Source organism: Mustela nivalis (genome assembly GCF_964662115.1).
Source record: "Mustela nivalis genome assembly, chromosome: 7".
NCBI lineage: Eukaryota > Metazoa > Chordata > Mammalia > Carnivora > Mustelidae > Mustela > Mustela nivalis.
Window position 1 is genome coordinate 58,843,449 of NC_139026.1, and position 6,000 is coordinate 58,849,448.

The window sequence follows — 6,000 nt, forward strand, 5'->3', positions numbered from 1 at the left end:
TGGCCTAGTGTTCCAAGATTCATTATTTATGCACCATACCCACTACTGAATGCAGTATGTGCCCTCCTTAATACCCACCACCAGGCTCACCCATCTTCCCACTACCCTCCCTTCCAAAACCCTCAGTTTGTTTCATGGAGTGCACAGTCTCTCATGCTTCATCTCCCCCTCCCCAATTTCCCCCAATTTACTTTTCCTTTCCTCCTCCTAATGTCCTTCATGTTATTCCTTATGCTACACAAGTGGAACCATATGATAATTGACTTTCTCTATTTGACTTATTTCACTCAGCATAATCTCCTCCAGTCCCGTCCACATTGATACAAAAGTTGGGTATTCACCCTCTCTAATATTCCATTGTATATATGACCTTATGTTCTTTATCCCTTCATCTGTTGAAGGTCATCTTGGCTCTTTCTACAGTTCGGTGATTGCGGTCATTGCTGTTATGAACATTAGGGTACAGATGGCCCTTCTTTTCACTGCATCTTTATCTCTGGGGTAAATACCCAGTAGTGCAATTGTAGGGTCATACGGTAGCTCTATTTTTAGTTTTTTGAGGAATCCCCACACTGTTTTCCAGAGTGACTGTACCAACCTGCATTCCCACCACAGTGTAAGAGAGTTCCCCTTTCTCCACATACTCTCTAACACTTGTTGTTTCCTGTCTTGTGAATTTTAGCCATTCTAACGGTAGAAGGTGGTATCTCAATGTGCTTTTGATTTGAGTTTCCCTGATGATGGCCATATATTTGTATAACTTTCTAAAGATACAAACATATAGGAAATAGTTCTCTTAACTACCTTGTCTTATAATTCTATGATATCTGTCATTTTCCATTCAGTTTATATTAATTGATTTACTTCTGGTATGGTCCACATTTTTCTGCTTTACATGTTGGGAATTTTTTAATGGCTAAGGGACAATGTGGTTTTTAAACTGTCAAGTGCTGGATTTTGTTGTATTCCTTTAAATAATGTTCGATTTGGTTCTGGAATAAAAAAAATATCTATCACATTCTTTTGAGGATTCCCCAACAATAATTTATTATGGTAAACTCAAAGCAGCCTTTAGTTTCGGCCTAATTTAACCCCACTACTTATGCATTACCTTTTTAAGGTCTCTTCTTCTTCTTCTTCTTCGTTTTTTTTTTTCTTTTTTTAAGAATTTATTTGTTTATTTGACAGAGAAAGATCACAAGTAGGCAGAGAGGCAGGCAGAGAGAGAGAGGGAAGCAGGCTCCCTACTGAGCAGAGCGCCTGATGCGGGACTTGATCCCAGGACCCTGAGATCATGACCTGAGCCGGAGGCAGAGGCTTAACCCATTGAGTCACCCAGGCACCCATGGTCTCTTCTGATCCTTTTTGTATTATTAGTTCTTTACTCTCTGGCTCTAAGAAAACAAATCATTTTTGCCTTCTATGAACTCTGATAATTATTCAGCCTAATGCTTTTGAGTCTTTTTTCCCCCCTAAAAAATCTCAGGTAAATTCATGATCCTTCTCATAAATTTCCAAAGAAGCACTAAGCCAAAGATTAAAATGGACTCTCTTGTTTGTTCTTCATCCTGTATATATTCTTAGTATTATATTCACAAATTATAGGCACCTTGGCCTTCCCAATGCCCAATCTGTCTCTCTAATTTAGCAAGTCTCCAGGCTTTGCTGGAAATCTCCTTCCTTAAAGTGTATACAAGAAATTTCCTTTAGTCAAGAAGCTAGGACAATTGGAGGGCTCACCTCACTGGTTTCTCTTTTTCCAGGGATTACCAGCTCATGTTGCTTATTTCCAATCTTTAAATATTGTCCTTTGATATATTTTGTTTCATTTTGTAGTTGTTGAAGATAAGAAGACAAATCCAGTCCCCTACTTTATCATGGGCAGAAGCAGAAGTCACCTACAAAATTCTGAATGCATTTTTTAAAATATATTTATATTTTTGCAGGGGTATTTTTCTTGTGCATCATCCACAGTAGTACGCATAAATGAATGTAACATTTATTTAAGGAGTTACATTCTCAGGCCATATTAAAACAGATTTATCCAGAGCATATAATATTTGTTCAAATAACTACACATTATGTTTTTATTCAAACTTACACTCATAATGTCACTTGGAATATCTTGTGCATTCCATTTTCCTAGTGATCTACAAAACCAATTTATGGAATCAATACATTGAAAAGAGTCCCTTGAAGTTTTAATACAATACTTTAAAAAATACCTGGTAAGCAAATATTTTCACCAGGGAATTAGCTTAGGGATAGGGACTATCATATTAAGTATTTTTTAACTTTGTGATATCTCAGAAATACATAGTAGTATGGAAAATAATGTATTTAGTACCCAATAGTGATTTTTTCTCAAAAAATGTGCTTTTTAGGTAGATTCTGTTATATTCACATTCATTCATTCATTTATTCATTTTTCAATCTCTATTCTTGGTTGCCTACTGTGTATTATATATCTTTAGAGAAAATATAAAAATATATAATTTCAGAAATAAATTGTTCAAAGATAAACTCAAAATAGGTTAAAGATCTAAGTGTGAGACCTGAAACCATAAAACTCCTAGAAGAAAACATATGAAGTAATCTCTCTGACATCAGCTTTAGTAACATTTTTATAGGTAGACAATCATAGGCAAGGGAAACACAAGGAAAAATAAACTATTGGGACTACACCAAAATAAAAAGCTTTGTGTAACAAATAAACCATTAACAACCATTTTGTTGTTTTGTACAACAAAAACCATCATTGCTGAGTGAAAGATATTTGCAAGTGATGTTTCTGATAAAGGGTTAATATCCTAAATGTATAAAGACCTACACAAAACAGTACTAAAATCCTCCACAAATAATCCAATTAAAAATGGACAGAGGACCTGAACAGACACTTTTCCAAAGCATATAGATGGTCAATAGACACATGACAAAACATCAGTGGTGAACATCAGTGCTAATCAAAACCACAATGAGGTATCACTTCATATCAGTCATTATGACTAGATCAAAAATACATGAAAAAACAATGTTGGCAAGGCTGTAGAGAAAAAGGGAATTCTCATGCATTATTGGGAATACAAATTGGTGCAGCCCCTGTGAAAAACAGTGTGGAGGTTCTTCAAAAAATTAGAAATGGAAATACCATTTAATTCAGTAATTCTACTACTGGGTATCTACCCAAAGAAAATCAAACACTAATTTGAAAAGATATTCCCCCCCTATGTTTATTGCAGCATTATCTATAATAGCTAAGAAATGGAAGCAACCCCTTTATCCATCAATAGATGAATGCACAAAGAAGATGTGTATGTACGTATGTATGCATATAAAATATTACTCAGCCATTAAAAAACAAGGAGATCTTGTTATTTGCAACAACATGAATTGAAGAGGGTATTATGCTAAATAAAATAAGTCAGACAGAGAAAGACAAATACCATACGATTTCAATAATACACAAAACAAACAAAATCAAGAGAAACAGACCCATAAATAAAGAAAAGAAACTGAGGGATGCTGGAGGGGAGTGGTGTAGGGGAAAGGCCAAAACAGGAGAAAGATAGAAGGAGGTACAGACTTCTAGATATGTAATGAATAATTGAAGGGATTGAAAGGCACATTATAGGTATAACAATAATACAGTTTTGTAATGGCATTGTAAAAAAAAAAGAATATAATTTAAAAAATTTTTAAAAATCTGTTGGTATCATCAATGATTTTGGTAGCCCCATGAGACTTGAAAGCAGTTAAAAAAAATGTAAAGGTTTACATCTCCCTTCCTAGCTACATGGCTGAATCTGATATCTGACTTGATGAAGCTTCAGAACATGCTGCAAAATCTGGAGATCTTATGACCTTCCATGTATAGTATTTATGGTAAACTTTCTTACCTTAACTGTGGACTTAGCCAGTGGTGGTCAGAGACAGTGCCAAGTTTAAGTGCTGCCTGTAGAAATGTGAAGAAACTCCACTTAAGTTACCAATTCAGTGGACAGTTCCTTCATGATGGAATACTACTGATAATACTTGAGGGAAGTATTCTCAGTATGTGTGATATTCTGGTTCTGCCAGGAAGTCAGTTTGAACAGTCAGTAGAGGGAGAAGGCCATCTCAAGTGAACCCTTCAACTGTCATTTCCTTATCCAAGGGCTGAGAATGCAGATATCGATTTGCTATTTGCCTCTAGTTAGAATTTCATAGTTTTTTTTTTTAATCTATAGAAGAATTTTTTCTCAGAAATAAATTTATCTGTTCTCAGACCTCCTTCTCTACTCTCTGACATTCTCCCTGATCATGACTCCTTAATCTTCCTTCCCCTGCTCTTTATTAGATAATAGAGAAATCTCTTGATGGGGGCTTCATCTAGGATCTTGCCCTACTTTTAAACCATATTGTATATCATTTTGTTTACTTGAGGCTCTAGAACAGTAACAGGATAATGGCTTTTTTCATCCAGTTTATGGAAAATATATATATGCTTATTATCTATGTAAATGTGTCATGGTTTATGTAATAATTCCCTATTAAAAAAAACTGGAATTCTGTTTTTTGTTTTTTTTAATTAGAGCTTTTGTTCTGCTGTTGTGTAATGGTACCAAAAATTATTATTTTTGTTGTGTGCCTATTTTATGTCAGACAATGTGTTCAGTGCTGGGCATATAACAGTGAACGAGTTACACACAAGCACACAGAAAAAAGTACATTTAGTGGGGCACCTGGGTGGCTAGCTGCCTTCAGCTCAGGTCATGATCCTAGGCTCCTGAGATTGAGCCCCAGGTCATCTCCAGCTCCTTGCTCAGTGGGGAGCCTGCTTCTCCCCTGCCTGCCCCTCTTCCTGCTTGTGCTTGTTCTCTCCCTCTCTTTCTCACTTTCTCTCTCTCTCTGTCAAATAAATAAATACATCTTTAAATGTCGAATGAAAAAAAATAAGTGAATGCAGAAGATTGGTTTGGAAAACTGGCATCAGTGATATTTATGAGAAAACTCTAGTTTCTATACTGCTTCACATAAGTACACTTTAAATAACAGCACTTAGAATAACATATAGAATACCTCAATTTGAAAATAATGTTACCCTGAGAAGCATATATAATTTAACTGATATCCAGTATTTCCATGAGCCAAATTTTTTTTTACTTTGATAACACTTTTATCAACATAAGGTTAGTAAAATTTCTGAATTAAAAAGAGTACGACTTCAAGCAACTGATAATTTGGTATTATAAAAAGATTATTGGCACTGGCTTACTAAGATCAATGATGTGGTTGAAGAAGTACCTTGCTACAGCTCTAGTTAAGTATAATACTATAAAGTTCCCTGGAACAAAATTGATGTATCTGAGATGTTATCCAGGATGTACTCATATGCTATTTTTGCAAGCTGCTTTCATCATACTCAGAAGGATTTGTCAAGATGCTTACCTGTTGTGAAATTCAACACGATTTCTTGAGGGTGCAATCTAAGGCTGACTTATACCATCTCCTCTTAGCACTACTATATCAATGTCTATGTGATTGTAATTTTTTCTGGGCCCCTCTATTCAGTGGTTGCTGTACAAAATGTGGGACAAAACAAATGCATGTCATGCTTTAAGACTACTGTATGTCATATGTATTTACCAAGAGTTAAAAAAATGTGCAAAATGCATCTTTACATATAAGCTTTTTTATCTTAAGCCTTTAAAATTTTCATGTTTGGCTGGTTTACATGAAATTGGGGCAAATAGACTGACCCCATTTATTATTTTTTATACATACTGAGGTGGTTCTTCTTTTTTTAAAAATTTTTATTTAAATTCCAGTGTAGTTAACATACAGTGTAATATTAGTTTCAAGTGTACAATATAGTGATTCAACATTTCCATACATCACCTGGTGCTAATAACAAGTGAACTCCTTACTCCCCATCACCAATTTCACCCCATCTCCTCACCCACCTTCCCTCTGGTAAGCTCCAGTTTGTTCCCAATAGTTAAGGGTCCATTTCCAATTCTC